Raw genomic sequence first — 18149 nt, 5'->3', positions numbered from 1 at the left:
CACTAACATGCACATCCTTGGATATTAATTTACTACATCTTCTATTTGAGTTAATCAACCTTAATCTCAATCGATTAGAGGTAAGAAAAACTCAAACACTACAAACCTTCATGGCTGCCGAAAATGGCTCAACTCCAATACTCAACCATTCATCAAATTTTCTTCACCAAACAACATCCCTTAACCCAAGCATCACTTTTACTAGAGGAAGGAAGAGAATTGGACACTAACTTATTTTTGTAGCTTGCTCAAACCTCACTAAACTTCCTTCTTTTTGCTCCAAGTATGCTGCCTAAGGTGTGTAGACAATGGTTAGTGAAGGAAACTAGTGAAAAAGGCGACTTGATCAAGGTTGCATGGAGCTCACCATGGACGGCTATGGAGTTCTTTCAATGGTGAGAGTTTCGGCTGGTTTTTTGTGAAGGTTGAAGATGACCAATTTCTGCCCACTAAGACTTATTTTGTCTCTCATAATGTAGTTAGTGGAGCACTAAACAATAATTAAATGTTTAATTATACAAGGTTTCCAAAATTTGCAATTTGGCCACCACACTTTAACTAATTATATTAGGTACCACTCTTTTAATTTTCATGACATTTTCAAAGTTTATATCATTTATTTTTAATGGACATTGAGGTCAAAAGTCAACTCGGGGTGTCAAATAACCACAATGCCCCTATTCGGGTTGCATTCTCGATTTTTCAGTAACACAGAGTTTTGTCGTTTTCTCGATTTCTCAATTTTCTTTATACTAATTAATTAATTTTTCTTTGATATTTCTAATAACATTTATACTTCAATAAGTTTTTAATTATGTCTCGAAACTAAATTTTGAGGGTTCCTTGCAGTCCTGGGGTCGGCTATTGCCTGCACCGTAACTTTCCCGTGCGGTCACCCATCGCTGCGGTGTTAGCTCGTTTAACTTAGTTTCATTTCATTGCTATTATTTTTCTTTTGTTTTTCTTGTATTTTTCTTTCTTGTATTTCATTATTTTATGTCTCCTCACTAATATTTAAATTTAGTTCTAGGCATCCTAGCTGTTCGGACAGACACTGGTCACCGGAACAGTAGAACGCACTACCGAACATAGGGGTGTTACATATATAATCCACTTAATACCATTAATTTTCTTTAATTAAAATAATATATTAATACATTAGTGTCACAGTGGAATTCTAAGAATTAAAGAAATATATATATTGATAAATAATTAGATGAACACAATAAAAACTATTGACTAAGAGCACCTCAATCTGTGAAGAAAATGCAGGTTAAATTTGGAAATAAAATTGCTTCTCCTGCAACCTAGGAACAAATATTAAGTAGGAATGAGCATTCTACTCAAAGAGTTTAGATATTGTTTATAATTATAATTTCTTTAACTATCTATTTCTAATGCAGTCCTATTAATGAAAATGTACTAAACAAACAAATTATCTAATCCTCACACAAGAAGATAAATTGGAGCTACACAAGCACCCATAATACATATTGGGTGCCGATCCCATACCCTAACTCTCTGCAATCCAACATGTTCTCTTAATCCTTTTTCCGCGAGAGTCACTGATCCATATAGCCATCATACCTATATCGCAGTGGCGAGAGTCAACAATCCATAAGCCGTCGTACCTACCCCGCCCATCCATATCTATGGGAGACAGCAATTACTCAAGCCGTACCTACCCTAGAATTCCACATCCATAATACATATATATAAACTCCAACTTATCCCTAAGGCAACATAACACAGAAAATTATAATGTAACAAATAGGGGGATGCTCCTAATATAATAACTATCTAACTAACTAACTACATATATATATATATATATATATAGTTATTATATGAGCATACATTTTCATTAATACATTAAATAGATAGTTAAAGAAATTATAATTATAAACAATATCTAAACTCTTTGAGTAGAATGCTCATTCTACTTAATATTTGTTCTAGGAGAAGAAATTTTATTTCCAAATTTAACTGCATTTTCTTCAATTAGTCAATAGTTTTTATTGTGTTCATCTAATTATTTATCAATATATATATTTCTTTAATTCTTAGAATTCCACACTAATGTATTAATATATTATTTTAATTAAAGAAAATTAATGGTATTAAGTGGTTATATATGTAACACCTATGTTAGATGCCTAGAACTAAATTTAAATATTAGTGAGACATAAAATAATGAAATACAGAAAAGAAAAATACAAGAAACAAAAGAAAAATAATAGCAATGAAATGAAACTAAGTTAAGCGATAAGGCCTACAACAATAACTACAATGCTCATCCAGGGACTACAAGAAACCTAATCTAAGTCCAGATTTCCAATCTCTAGCTCAAGTTCCTAACTTCTTTATAGTCCAAATAATTATTTTCAGTACTTCAAAAATCATAAAAATATTCATGAAAATCCTCCACATCATTCTTGTATTAATTAAATTCATTTTGCTTAATTTCACTAAGCCAAGAATATTTTACAAATTAATCAGCTAGCCTAAAAACCTAGGTAAAAAACACTAAACTTGAGTTGGGGTTTACCTTTACTAGTTCTGCTACCTAAAATGTATTCGGAATGTATGAAAATGCTAGAATTGACTACAATATTGACCACTTTTAGGGACAGACTGTCGGGCTTCCAGATGAAGCTGGAAACTCAGTCCTGGTGCTAGTGAGTTATCGTTGATCCTATCACACCTACACGAAGCTCAAAACACGTAAAAAAAAATCATGCAATTAGTTCTCAAAACCAATTACTAAAAAAGCTAAAAAATCTCATCGATCAATTTAAGACCTCCGATAATCATTTTTTCTAACGACATACGATCAAAGTAGGGTTAGTCCCAACTTGAAGGTTTCAACATGTTGAGTTCATTAGTGGTCTCAGATCATCAATCTGACTGCTGGATTGGCTGGAATCTAGTCGGAGAGGGTGAAAGACCCATTTTTTCTCTCTACTTGTTTTTTTCGTGATTCCGGCCACCATACTCGCTGCCACTGGTTGGAAAAGGAAGCTAGCATTGTGGAGACTCCTTCGCCGATGAGAGGTTGCCATTTGGTGGCCAAAAACCACTGAAAATGGTGAGGGAAGTTTGGGCTTTACATTCTCTCTTTCTTCGAAATCCTTCATCGCTAATCACCTTTTTTGTCCCCGTTGGATCATGCTGGAGTTGTCTGGAGCTATTATGGGGGTCGACAAGCTCATTGATGGGGTGCTAGTGGCTGGCTTATGCAAAAATAAAAAGAAAGGGTGGGGGGGGAGGGGGGGGAAATAGCATCAGGGAGAGAGAAGGAAGGGGGGGTTGCTATTGTGTTGGATTTTCAAAATCTTTTTTTTTTCTCTTAGTAAGACTTTCTCCATGCTTAAAGCACATGTAGTTATTAATTCCATGATATTACAAACTTCCAATTTACTTCATGAAACTAACTAGGTCCTTGTACCAACTCCTATCCATCTTAGGTAACCAACTGTGTAGAGCTCCATCTAAGTGCTAAATGTCTCACTCACCATCAATCAACCTAAGAATGTGATTTGGGTCTCTTCTCTAACATGAAAAATTTCTAGTAACCCAGTTAACATGACTTTTACTTGAAACGTCTTACTGTTTAAGATACCTTCGGAGACATCTGGCACTTAGCTTGAAATTCTATTACGCCTCTTTTCCTGTTGTGTCATCATAAATTATCCTAAAACATCCCTTAGTGCGCTCCTAGTATACTCATTCGTTCTTTTCATCCTTGTAACTAACTCTTCTTGAGCTTTTCCTTTGTCCTTTGCGTCTTATTTGCTTCCTCTTTCTTGTTTTTGCTATTAATGATATCTTCCAAACTACTGTGTTTTCACTTTAACATTTGTCTCAAGTTTTGAACTTATAACACCAATAGTGCTTAACTGTCCATCTTGTTTGTCTTCAACCTTGCCCTTTTTCACCCGTTTGACTTTTTCCTTTGAAGATGTCCACCACGTTAGCATTAACTTTTCCCTTGTTTTTATTTTTTAGTCCTAACTTGCTTACTAGATCTATTACTTCTGTAATTTTGACTTTACAATTGGCTCCTACTAGCACATCTTTCATATCATATAACACTATGGTAATAACCTACTACCTATATTATGCAACGCATATAATTCACCATGGAGGATTCTTCCTGTACCTCCTTCACCAACTTGACTATCATAGCATTATCATCCCTTAATACCCTTTGTAAGGAATTGTAATCATCATTAAATATGGCCTATTGAACCTATAAATTCCACTTGAACTAACAGGTAGTGGTGAATGTGTGTTCTACCACAATCCCTGTCAAGATATGTTACGCATTCATTCTCCTTAATATAGCCACATCTATTGTCTATAGCTTTCCAAACTTTAACCTCAAATTTACCCTTATCTTTTGATCGTTTTCTTCCAATTTCATTATTTCTTTAAAGTTATTGTGCCTTCTATAAGACATTAGTTGCACCAACCCTCTGTTGTACCACTATCCCACTTGACATATCATCTTCTAATTAACTATGTCCACTTATACTCCATTTGTATTCCATACCTATCATCATTTATCTTACACCCCTACCTTCTACTATATTCTAGAAGATACCTCTTACTAATAGATTCTTCTAGAACTAACCCTAGTCTTACATATTACTATCACGCTGATCCTCGTACTTTCTAGTGACTTATGACTACCACCTATACCTGTCTCTTCTTATTCTGTCTCCTACTGTTATTCCATCATTAATGCTTCCGCATAAGTGACTCTATTGGTCACACTAAAGAAATCCACTTAATTTTTTATAATAGTCTATTACTTCTATTTTACCATTTCTGCAGTCTAACCTAAAGCCTTTGTGCTATTAATTACCATTCTTTTGTCTCATTATGCTTATTTGAACCATTAGGTTGACCTATACTAACTTACTACTTACTAGCTTCGCTTCTCTACTTAATATGATAGTTTTGGACACCATTGTACACCCTCTAAGTACTGCTCACTCTAATTGCATTCCCCGCCTAACTTTCCTCATATTGTCAATAGGTTAAAGGGATCTTGTTAGATTGCTAGCTACTCCACCTTGGGAATGGGGAATAGATATAATATGATTTTAATCTTGATCCTACAACTCTTAACTCAATATTCTGGCCCCTGACACTACCCAAATTACAAGCTACTCCAAGTTTTGCACTTTTGGGTTCAGTATCTTATCAACTGTTCTCGCTGATGCAGTCTTATTCTGGGCCTTCTAATCTTGCTTTTCATTTTATCTTGTTTACCTTGCCTAGAATAACAGTCTGTCTACTCTAATTCTTAACTTTGTTCTTACTTCTGACCTGATAATTACTCTAAAAATTTGTACCCCTTCTTACTATCTCTGCCACTCATCTATGCTTCTGTGTTACTCAAAATTGGTCCTCTGACCACTTTAAGTAGCACTTCCAGTAGCATTTATATTATCTCTCCTGCTGCATCTAAACTAACTATCCTAAATTTCATTTATGCACTTCTTTTATCTACTATTATTCTATGATTTTTCTCCGCTGACTTACTGCCCTTATCCTTTTCTGTGCTTAGAGAATCTCATCTTGGGTAGTAAGAAGCTGTAACACCCTAGGCAAATCCCACATCGACAAAACACGGGAGAGATGCTGGGTTTATAAGTTGGTGGTTCGTAACCCCTAGTGACGCGTTTTAAAACCGTGAGGGCTTCGGCCCAGAGCGGACAATATCACTAGTGGGCCGGGCCATTACATCTGATAAAATTGGAACAATACAGAGAAGATTAGCATGGCCCCTGCACAAGGATGACAGGCACAAATCGAGAAATGGTCCAAAATTTTCAAATGTAATAGCCCGGCCCACTAGTGATATTGTCCGCTCTGTACCAAAGCCCTCATGGTTTTAAAACCCGTCACTAGGGGTTACGAACCGCCAACTTATAAACCCAGCATCTCTTCCGTGTTTTGCCGATGTGGGATTTGCCTAGAGTGTTACAATCCACCCCCTTATGGGACTCAGCATTCTCGCTGAGGTTTGCCCCACCATCGTTCAAGGTTGCACGCAGAGTGGCTCTGATATCACAAATGTAACAGCCTGGCCCACTAGTGATATTATCCTCTCTGGGCCGAAACTCTCACGGTTTTAAAACGCGTCAACAGGGGTTACGAATCGCCAACTTATAAACCCAGCATCTCTCCTGTGTTTTGTCGATGTGGGATTTGCCTAGGGTGTTACAATCCACCCCCCTTATGGGACTCAGCGTCCTCGCTGAGGTTTGCCCCACCATCGTTCAAGGTTGCACGCGGAGCGGCTCTGATACCACAAATGTAATGGCCCAGCCCACTAGTGATATTATCCACTCTGGGCTAAAGCCCTCACGATTTTAAAACGCGTCAATAGGGGTTACGAACCATCAACTTATAAACCCAGCATCTCTCCCGTGTTTTGTCGATGTGGGATTTGCCTAGGGTGTTACAGAAGCTAAGAAGGAACTCAGGGAACAATAGCCATGCATTCATTGTGTGATCTTTATTCCTATATGTTAAACTATAAACTACCCTCTACTACCTCGAGGAGGAGATCTATAGGGATTCGCTTTTCCCATTTCCACTAAATTAGCCAAAACTTAAAGTACTTGAAACCAATCCCATTACTAAACTCAACAAAACTAATATGTCATAATTTGATCTCTTATGATTCTTATAATGGAACTTATACCCTCCTTAGGGTACCTGAGCCACCAACTCTCTATCATACTGCACACTTCCTTATAATGCTATTTCATAGGCTATGAACATTATTCATAACCTCATGTCTTCCTTAGAGAGCAGAGTCATACTCTGTATCTTACTGCCACACAAAGAAGATGCTATCTTCATTAAACTATAGGCAAAATATACACTCTAAAGCCAAAACCATCAAGATTCCATACTGAAGACTAGATGGTCTCACTTAGTAAGTGCCACATTACATTGCAACCATATCGAATCCTTTAATCTCGTGGCAACTCTTATTATAACTTTATGCTTAAGTTAGGATAACTGAGCCATTGACTCTAGTTACCACCCAATTATAACCTCCGATACTTTATCTCAAGGACTCTAAACCCTAACAAGGAGTTGCCTAACTCCTTTGTAGAAACATAATTCTGTTATGGCACAACCATACCAAAACAGAAGCTGTATGCAAACCTCATCATGGAACACCATAGGGATGCATGAAGCTCTATATAATAATCCCATGTTGGCACTGTAATCTGTAGCTTATAGTACAAAGATCGAGAGTATTACAGAGGTTACTGCAATACCTCCCATTAAACCATAGTTATTAACTTCTTATCCCTCTTTAGACCACTAATGCTATAAACTTGCCCTGACCACACAGTCATAGTGGTGTTCACACCCTCACTTAGGGCCCTATATTGTCATAACTCATCCTATGTACTCATGCCTTACACTAATTAGGCACGCCACATGGCCCACTAACTGTACACAACATTTCTTAGAGTACATATGTCACACTCTACTCTTCCGTAAGGCATAACATGATCCCGTAGTACACCTAATGAATTACCGTACTTCACCTACCGATAACCCATTAAATATACTACAAGAGATTTTAAAATAATTTTTGTTCATTTTAAGTTGGTGGGTAATTTTTATCAAATATTAAAAAACTTTAATTGGCACTAAGTCATAAATCAAATTCTCGATTAAAATCTAGCATCACAAAAATTTTTCCAAATTTCGGCAGAGTGCTAGCTGTATTTTGAGAAAATAGTTCTTTAAACCTGAAAGGAAAAACACTTCCAATATGTTTTCTCAACCACAACTCCAATACAAATCATTTTCATATCCCAATTCAACACAATCAACTCAATTCAATTTTCAAGCCATACATGGGTTTCAAAACTCAAGAGGAAATTTGAATATCATACTCATTAGGACAATAAAATTAATATTACAAAAATGTACAAGTAAAGAATTTCTCAAATTAAGATTACAACAATTTGATTTCATTACATACCAAAATAATATTACAAGAGTTTTTGTACAATTGCTCAAACAATTTACATACATATAATTACATGTATATATCAAAATCAAATGTACAAGGGTATACCTCTAATATACCCGAAGCTAATCCCAATGAGTCTTCAAGGCGCAACTATCGGAAATCTCACTCAGCTGCTTTATCTTTACTTTCACCTGCGACAGTATACAAAGTTATCACTGGGTGGTGAACTCAGTGGTGCACAACTATAATTTAAAATATAATATATAATACCTTGCCAAAATTTTCGCAAAAAATTTGGAAATCTTGAAATTCAATCAAAATTTCAAAAATTAAAATATTTGTTGCCAATAAAATAAATCATTTGTTAAAATGACTCTGCTCGAGAATTTTAATTTATCAAATCATAACTGAACATTTAAAGTAATTCCAGTAATTTATGGAAACAAATCTTAATTTCAATAAAATTAATTATGCATAAATCCTATTTGAAATCATAATTTTTTACTATTCAAAAACCATTCTTTATCTCACTAACTATGCAAGACTAATCCGTAAGGGCCATCTTCAGAGCGATTCTAACTCCCTACGGTCGGGGAGGTCAAATCATCATACACAGTACACACCACGATAATGAAACTTTCAAAAGGGCTAATGAAAAACTTAGATCTAACCTCTAATAAGAGGAAAATCTAAGTCTGTGCACGTACAATGGTAATCAAAATAAAGATAACTCCATTGTCTTCTCAACAAATGAGAGAGACGGGTAATAACCTAATTAAGCATCTATAGTGAGATATAAAACCATATAATGAATCTCTTTATCCTTTTTGTGAGCATAAATCATAACACAATTCAATTCAAAGTCAATTCCAATATCCAGTAATTTTTATGCTCATCACAATTCCAAACATAAATTTATATTTTTCCATGCAAATTGCCCATCACAATTCAAAACAAAATTTTATCACAATTTTCCAAAACATAATTTATTCAATCCACAACAATGCTCAATACTTGTTGAAATACCATTTCACGAAACTAAACTCATGCATACTATACCAATTTTCAATAATCATTGAAATAAATTCAATACTTGATAAACATAATACATAGGGGAAATAAAGTCATTTAATTATATGAAATATTCAAAACAAAAATCAATTAAAAATTAGTTGTATACAAACCTCTTTTATTAACTCAATTTATTCAAACTTTCGTTTCTCCTTCAAAGATCCCTTTCCAACTGAAACACATAAATTTAAAGTACTTCAGTATCCATTTCTAATAATTAAATTCCAATAATTTCTTCGCAGACTTATCCTACCCATTATGGTTTATAATTTCAAGCCCTTTGCATTTTTGTGTATCGTGGTATTATTCATGGCACTATTCAAGTCAAAATATTGACTTTTTCCTACTAACTAGGTTTATTAATTCTAATTGCACCCATATACTACATTTTGGGTGTTAATTTTGTTAGCATTGATTGCCAATTCAATTTCTAATTTCCCTAGGTACAAATCCAAAAATTCAGTTTTGGGTCCCCTATTTTATATTATTCCATTGGTCTGATTACTGTGAAAATTTGGCTAAGTGTCCTTCATCAAAGTTGTTCCTTATTGTCTTAGTTTTAATTCCCTTTTTGAATCACTCCATTTGGAGTTTTGTAGCTCAAGTTATAGCCATTTTTCTAAGACTGGCCGGATTGGTTACGACCCAGAAATTCTGGGCACTTTCTGATTCTGGCAGTTTTGGTGACCCAAATTTGGGTGGTAATTTCACTTAGTTATGGGCAGAATTTGGATTGGTGTTCTTCATGAAAGTTGTAGTACTATGTCATATCTTTCCAATGCCACAAAAATCAGGTCATTTGGACTTTCCTAGACCAAGTTATGGCCAAATGAACAAATACTGTTTATTTGGTCATTTTTGTACAGTGGTAGTGTACCAATTCCGAGTTTGACCTAATTGTTCACTAACTTAGAGTCACTTTCTGGGCATGATTTCTACATGAAAAATGTGTTATTATGTGTCTATTTTCATCTCCAATTAGTCTCACACCAATTGGAGTGGCAGAATTATAGTTTGGGTCCCTAAAAGGGATCTAGGTCAGGCTGTCCAGTAATGAGTAATGACCCCTCACCAATCCAAATTTCATTGCAATTCTAATCACTCCAACACATCTCAATTGGTCCCAATTGACCATTTTTAACCTCACTTAGGTTAAAGTACATTAATTTACTAAATTCTCAAAATTTTCCCCCATAACCCTAAGGGTCAAGAACCCTAATTATGCCATTACTTAATTTATGTCAATTCAACTACACCAATCATTTATACCTACTCATTTAAGCTTAATTATACTCTTAATTTCATTCAAACCATCAAACTCTAAACCCTTCTATAGCAGCCGAAATTGGTGGCCTCCCATACCCACATGATTCTTTCAAATTTCTTAATGTAAATTCATCATCATAAATTCAATCTCAAGCACTTAAACTAAAGGAAGAGATTTGATTAACTTACCTTTACTTAAGCTTTCCCATCTTCAAATTCTTCTCCAAATTCTTCACTTTTCTTCTCCCAAACTTCCAATCTAGGGTTAATTAGAGGTTTTCTATGGAGTTTGGTTAGGGTTTAGAAGACAAAATCAAGCTTTAAAAGCTTGAAAATATGTAACAATGGTGGAATAAAAAAAATGAAAGAGAGGGGAGAGGTGGACGGCAAGGTTGAAGATGAGGGAAAAAAATTTGTTTTTCTTTTTAATTTTAGCCTTATTTATGCCATAATTATCCCAACTTTCCTAATTTTTAAATTTAGATTAATTAAGTCATGCATGTGTCATTCGTGATGATGTCATAATCTATTTATTTTCTTTTCTTTTCTTTTCCTTTCTTTTTCCTCACTTCTTTAATTTAATTATATATTTCAAAATTTTTATTTTTCAAATTTTATTGGACAGTTAAGTCATGAGTCACCTCTAGGGATGAATTGACCAATTTGCCCATCGCGGGTCTGATCCGGTTTGCCAATAATTCAGTGTTTCTTTTGGAACCCTGACCTAATTATTTGATATGGTTCTGCACCTTTTTCTGTGATTTTCACATTTCTCCTAGCTTCGCAATTTTTCTTAGGCCTGTGGTGTCACAATGCCCCGTACGAAATTAGGATTTTGACTGATCTCACAGTCACTTCCCGGTGCGATCACTCATCGCTGTGACCCCCGGCTCATTTAACTTTTTATGCTTTGTTTTTCTTATTTATATTTTTCCTTCTTATAATTGTTATTTATTTTTATCTATGACTTTTCTGGATGTCACATAAAATATTATAAATAAATTTGGGTTATCTCATAACATCAAACATACATAATTGAGGGAGCCTAGCTCAACCTTGAACCCAACATACATAATCCACTTAATACTATTAATTTTCATTAATTAAAATAATATATTAATACACCAGTATCACAATGGAGTTTTAAGAGTTAAACAAATAAATATATAAATAAATAATTAGATAAACACAATAACAATTACCAAATAAGAAGTATCACAACTTGCAAAGAAAAATGCAAGTTAAACTTGGAAATAAAATTGCTCCTCCTACAACCTAGGGAAAAAAATATTGAACAGAAATGAGCGTTCGACTCAGATAGTTTAGATATTAATTATAGTTATAATTTCTATAACTATCTATTTCTAATGTAGTCCTATTAATGAAAATGCACTAAACAAATAACTCACTCATCCTCGCACGAGAGGATAAATTGGACACACGCACCCATAATGCATATTGAGAACCGACCCCATATCCTAGCTCTCAAAAATCCAACATGTTCTCTTAATACATTTTCTGCGAAAGTCACCAATCCATCTAGCTGTCATACCTACCCCGCAATAGCGAGAGTCAGGGATCCACATAGCTGTTGTACCTACCCTGTCCATCCATATCTATATCCACAAAAGTCAGCGAATTACTCAAGCCATACCTATCCTGGATTCACATCCATGATACATATATATAAGCTCCAACTTATCCCCAATGAGGCACAACATAGAAAATTATAATGCAACAGATAGGGATGCTCCTAATATAATAATTAACTAGATATGTGTGTGTGTGTGAGAGAGAGAGAGAGAATGCATGAACTTGTCAAAAAATATAAATAATATTAAAATTATAAAAGTAATCAATATTCAACTCACAAAGCTGACAACCCTACTATAGTTGATCCAGTTGAAAGGAAGAAGACGGCCAACCTTGATCACTTATGCAGACATACTAACTTCTATCAATCGTTTAATAAAAATTACTAATTAAATTAAGTTAGTAAGAATTAATCTTAAGGCTTTTTTTTGTCTTTTTTTTTTTTTTTTTACAAGATAAGTCTTCTATACAAGTCATTTGGGTATTGTTCTCATCCAAAATAATTTATGTAAGACATTTGGTTTGGGTACTGGTTATGTAATTTAATGTAATTGAAAACATTTGATTGATCGTGTTTAATTTGATTGTTCTTCTGTTTACTTTAATTAAATAAAACTTGATTGATCTTGATTAATGTAATTAAAGACATCCGAAATAATTGTTCTGCTATAATTTAATAAAAGTGAAGTTTCGTGCACGTTGCTGCAGGTTAACCAAGTATTTTGTTCCTTTTTAATTTTTTGGATTTTATAATAATTAGCAATAAGGTTATTATTATATTTATTATTATAAATAATGGACAAAAAAGGAACACATTTATTTGTAAAATCAATATCTTTGTCTAACATTGATTTTGAATATATTTTTATTATATGTATAATGTTATGATATAAATAAAGCCAATTAAAGTTATTTTAGCAAAAAATAATAATTATTATACATCTAATAGTTAAATAAATTAAATAAAAATAAAAATAATAAAATAAAAATAAATGATTATATATGCAGGAGTGGACGCAGATTGGATGTGGAGAGGGTCAAAATCTAAAGTCATATAATTATTAAAATAAAAAAAATTTAATTGCACTTTTATTGAACAATAATTAACATTCATACATTAAAATAAGCAATATGAGTTTTAACAATATACAAATAACTAATATATATATATATATATATATATATATATATATATATATATATATATATATATATATATATATATATATATATATATATAAGCAATTCAAATTTAATAATATTTGCATAAATATACCTTAAATTAAGAAGATTTTGTTGTATAATTGTTCTAATGCTAGATTAATTATACTTTATCGATCAAGAATCTGACTAAAATTGAAATTAAAAATTATGAGAATTGAGATTTGATAATTGTGTCAAGATGCAAATCGAGTAAAAAGATGCTAAGGACCATGCACCTTAAACAATAAGCAATTCAATCAATTGCAATTATGGGTGAAAATAAAAGAGCATCTCTATACATGTTTTTAAAGTATATGTGATTTTAGCTTTATTTTTTCTCTCATCATATTACACAGTCCTTTTTTCAATATTTTTATTCTTATTTTTTATTATGGAATATTTAAATAGATATTCACACTTATAATATTTAATTTAATTATTATTATTTTATTCACTTCTAAAATACTTTTTTAGCATTAATAATATTTCAATTCCTTAAATTTATCATCATCATCATATCTAATTTAAAAAAAAATAAAAATTGAGGGGGCAAAGGCCTCGTTATCAAAACCCACCTACGAGTTAAAAAAAAAAAATTGTTATGCTTTGGGTCCACCCTGTATATATGTCATGTGATTAAAAATTAAACTAAATTAAAATTAAAAAGATTATAAAAATATTAAAAAAAGTACTACAATAGCTTTTAAGATACCATTTAATTTTTTGACTACTTCACTTATTTATATTATTCAATGTCATAATATTTATACTATTATATGGAGGTTAAAAGAGTGGTTCATGAAAAGTTATCCTCATAAATTTTAGAGGTTGAGGAAGCATTTTGACCAGAGTCAAATGGATGATACAACTATTTTTACGTTTAATAGCTAGTCTAATATCTATTTTTACTAAACACTTTTACTTTAAATCACTATATAAATAGCTAATCACTAACAATTAATATTTAACAGGTAACAACTAATAAAATAGCTAAAAATTATTAAAACAGTTAACAGCTACTATAACAGTTAATATTGCTAAACATGACCTTAATAGGATGTTTAAGTGCATGGTAGAGTCATGGAAAAGATATACATGTATTATTTTGAAATTAATTACGTGCATATTTAATCTATATAATCTTTCATAAATTTCATAATTCAATGTAAATTTGTTTCTTTTAAAAAATTTATTATATATTATATTCTCATGTAATTTTTAGATCAATTGATATATTTAACATTGATATAATTTTTTTCTAAAAGCTAAGCCTCCAAAATGGCTTCATCATAATGTGCCACTTATGTTAATAAGAAAGCTTAAAAAATTGTCATGTAGTAAAGCTTCTTATTTTTATTTTTTACATTTTTTTATATAAAATTATCTTATCATATTAAATATTAACTTTTTATTTTAATGTTTTCAAATTTCATCTATTAAAATTTTATCTTATAAAAAAATAATAATTACCTAAAATTCCTTTTACTATATCTTTTAAGAATTTTAAAACTTAAACATATATTTTAAATTTCTTATATTTAAAGCCTAAGAATTTATATATATGTAATTTAAATAAAATATAAATATAATATAATAAATATATATAATATAAATAAAATATATTAATATAATAAAATATATCAATACATTAAAAATGTTTGATTGTCTCACTTGATGAAAGTTTCATTTATATAGTGATAAAAGTGTAATTCGTTGTATTAATTCTAATATCTAATAGTTAAAGGATCCTTTAGTCCATATTTCAATGAAAAACTTTATTTTTTAAAAAAAACCAATCTAACGCTTAATGAAAATTTCAAGAAAAAATATACATTCTCGTGATTTATATCCAAGAATCAATTAGAAATTAAAAAATTGGATTATAATTAATTAAAAATTTTATTTAATCATTTATATCTAAACTAAAATATTTGCGAATGATTAGATAAACTACCAATCTAATCATTTTATTTAAATTCTAAATATTTTATATTTTAAAATTTTTATACATAATAAAATAAAAAAAATAAATTAAAATAAAATTTTAAATATTTTAAATTTTGTAAATTCTATTAAAAAAAGATAAACGAAAATGAAATTTTAAATATTACCAATTTTTTAAATTCCAAATATTTTATTTTTTTTTAAATAAAATTATTATTTATTTTTTTATTTTCATAAGCACATTATAAGATTTTGTTATGATAAAATTTTTTATTAATTATAATTTTATTTCAAGTATTGATAAATAAATAAGTTTTTAGTAGATTATTTTTTATTATCTTTTAAATTAATTAATATAGCCATATATTAGTAAAATAAGAAACAAAGTAGAAAAAAAAAAACCCATGCCATGACGATTTTTGAAATATTATTAGTAAAATTCTTAGACTTTAAATATAAAATATGTTTCTAAAATTAATTTTTTAAATTTTATGAATAATCTTTTTATTATATATATATATATATATATATATATATATATATATATATATATATATATATATATATCAATTTTTAAGTACTCTCATTGAGCTATGTGACATACTTTTGCAAAATCATTTCGCATTTAAAATTGTAAAATAAATTAATTAATAAATTATTATTTATTATTTTTTTAAATTAATTGATATATAACAGTAAATGATAAATAAACTAAAAAAAATCACGTGACAAATTTTAAAGTATCATTATTAAAATTTTTAGGCTTTAAATATAAGAAATTTAAAATATATGTTTAAGTTTTAAAATTCTTAAAAGATATAGTAAAAAGAGTTTTAGATAATTATTATTTTTTTATAAGATAAAATTTTAGTAGTTAAAATTTAAAATTATTTAGATAAAAAGTTAATATTTAATATGATAAAATAATTTTATATAAAAAACATAAAAAAAATAAAAAAAAAGTTTTGCCACATGGTGATTTTTTAAGTCTTCTTATCAACATAAGTGACACACTATGATGAATTTATTTTGGAGACTCAGTTTTAATATATATATATATATATATATATATATTGTTTTAAAAGTAAAAGGTTGGTGGGCTAACACCCACTCATCAGGGCAAGTAAACTTCATGACTCACCTAAATTCCCTTTTCATGATCTTACAGCTCACCACCCAAGGAACATATGAATATATATCTAATTGGACCTCAAGTTGTAAGGCTATAATTGTCTTTTCACTTAAAAAATTTTAAAAAATAATTTAAATATAAATTTTTTTAGTGTGATTAGGTTTATTTTTTTTAACTTTGGGTTAATGTACAATTCTTAAAATAAAAATATAATTTCTAAAAAAATATCAATTAATAAATTAGAATAAAATTAATAAAAATAAAATATAAAGAGTTTAATTCCACCCCTAACAATTACCTAGAAATAGAATCATTGAATCCAAACCATCCATTGCAAGTGATCATGACCGTCCAAACAAAGGTGGGAACCTAGGAGTACCCAAAAACCTTACTCCTCTGCCGTTGCGCTGTTAATCTCTCTTGCTCAAAATTTCTGACATAAAAACAAGAAAACTCTTATTCCCTTCCCCTGGCTCTTGTTTTTTCCTGCAAGATAGAACTTGTTGCAAGAATTCTAGAGTAGTCACTTACAAGGTAAGAATACTTTATGGGTTCAACTTATCAAGCTTATTGAGATGAGAATTGAGAAAAGCAAAGCCATGCTTTTTATTTTATATTTTATATTTTATGTGCAGATTTTACATATTCATGTTTGCATTGTCTTCTCTAGTTTGGTCACATATGAGCTGTCATCAACATTGTTCGTAAAAATTAATCATTTCATGTCGTGTTCAACTAGGAAACTTTGCACGTATGATGATATTATGTTTTCTAGTATCATTATCATTGATGATATGATTGTCAATTTCCATATTTAAGTTGTCACACATTATCCCTCTGTAAGGCATAACATGATCCCGTAGAATACCTAATGAATTACCGAACTTCACCTATCGATAACTCGTTAAGTACCCTATAAGGGATTTTAAAACCATTTTCTTACTTTTTAGAAGTGGTGAGCATTTTCTTACATTCAATAGAAGTTTAAAAACTAGTTCAAATTTTTGTCCATTTTATTTTTACGCAAATTTTTTAAAAAATTTCGACAGAGTGCCGTTAGTATTTTAAGAAAACAGTTCTTCAAAAACCTGTAAAAACACTTTCAATATCCCATTTCATCAAATCAAACACTATCACAACAAAATCAACATCAAATTTTTCCCAAGTCCAAAATTCAAAATAATTCTCATATCAATTGTCTTCAAAATATATCACAAAATAACTTCATTCATTTTTCATTAAAGTAAAATCAAATTACATTCATCATCCAAAATATACATGAGAAAATCCAAACTAATATTATTACAAACTCTATACAACTGCTCATGACTAGTTTATATATATACATACATTTACATACACCAAAATAAATATTACAATCAGGGTATAAAATATACCCGACAAAATTTTAGAGATGTGGCTCCAAGATCCTCAGCAGCTCACTCTGCTGCTCCTCTAATATCTATATCTGCGACAGTAATAACAGCCATCGCTGAGTACTATGACTCAATGGTGCACAACATACTAAAATAACATTTATGCATAATTCAAATAACATTTACTCAAATCCAGCACTGAAAATGAAAGACAGATACAAAACATGATTTATAAACTTTTAGTCCAGACAATTTCATTTAGGAAGTTTCAAAACGAATTTCATAAAAACACACAGTTATATCATGCCATTCAAAATAATACTCATCTCAATAGCTGGAGGCTTATGAGAAATCACAAGGCTAGCTAGCTCAAATATATGGGTACCCATTCAAATTTCTTCCTCTACTGGCACACACCTCAAAACTTCAGCCAGAGAGAGAATCAAAATTCAAAACTATTTCCTCCCACTAGTCATGCTAGTGAGGTATTCAAATATATGGTCATGACACTGTGGTTTCAAAACTGTCTTAGCAATTTAATAAA

The 18149-nt window shown here is 30.7% G+C and overlaps 1 non-coding gene across 1 annotated transcript; it reads left to right on the top strand.

Annotated features, from left to right (window-relative positions):
- Positions 1-5738: 5738 nt before the first annotated feature.
- On the top strand, positions 5739-5844 carry LOC131174232 (U6 spliceosomal RNA). Its single transcript, XR_009144480.1, has one exon. It is a non-coding gene; the product is annotated as a U6 spliceosomal RNA (small nuclear RNA).
- The last annotated feature ends 12305 nt before the right edge of the window (positions 5845-18149 follow it).

This window comes from Hevea brasiliensis, chromosome 15, assembly GCF_030052815.1.
Source record: "Hevea brasiliensis isolate MT/VB/25A 57/8 chromosome 15, ASM3005281v1, whole genome shotgun sequence".
Classification (NCBI taxonomy): Eukaryota; Viridiplantae; Streptophyta; class Magnoliopsida; order Malpighiales; family Euphorbiaceae; genus Hevea; species Hevea brasiliensis.
The sequence above is the reverse complement of the archived record's forward strand: the minus strand, read 5'-3'. Positions and strand labels throughout refer to the sequence as shown.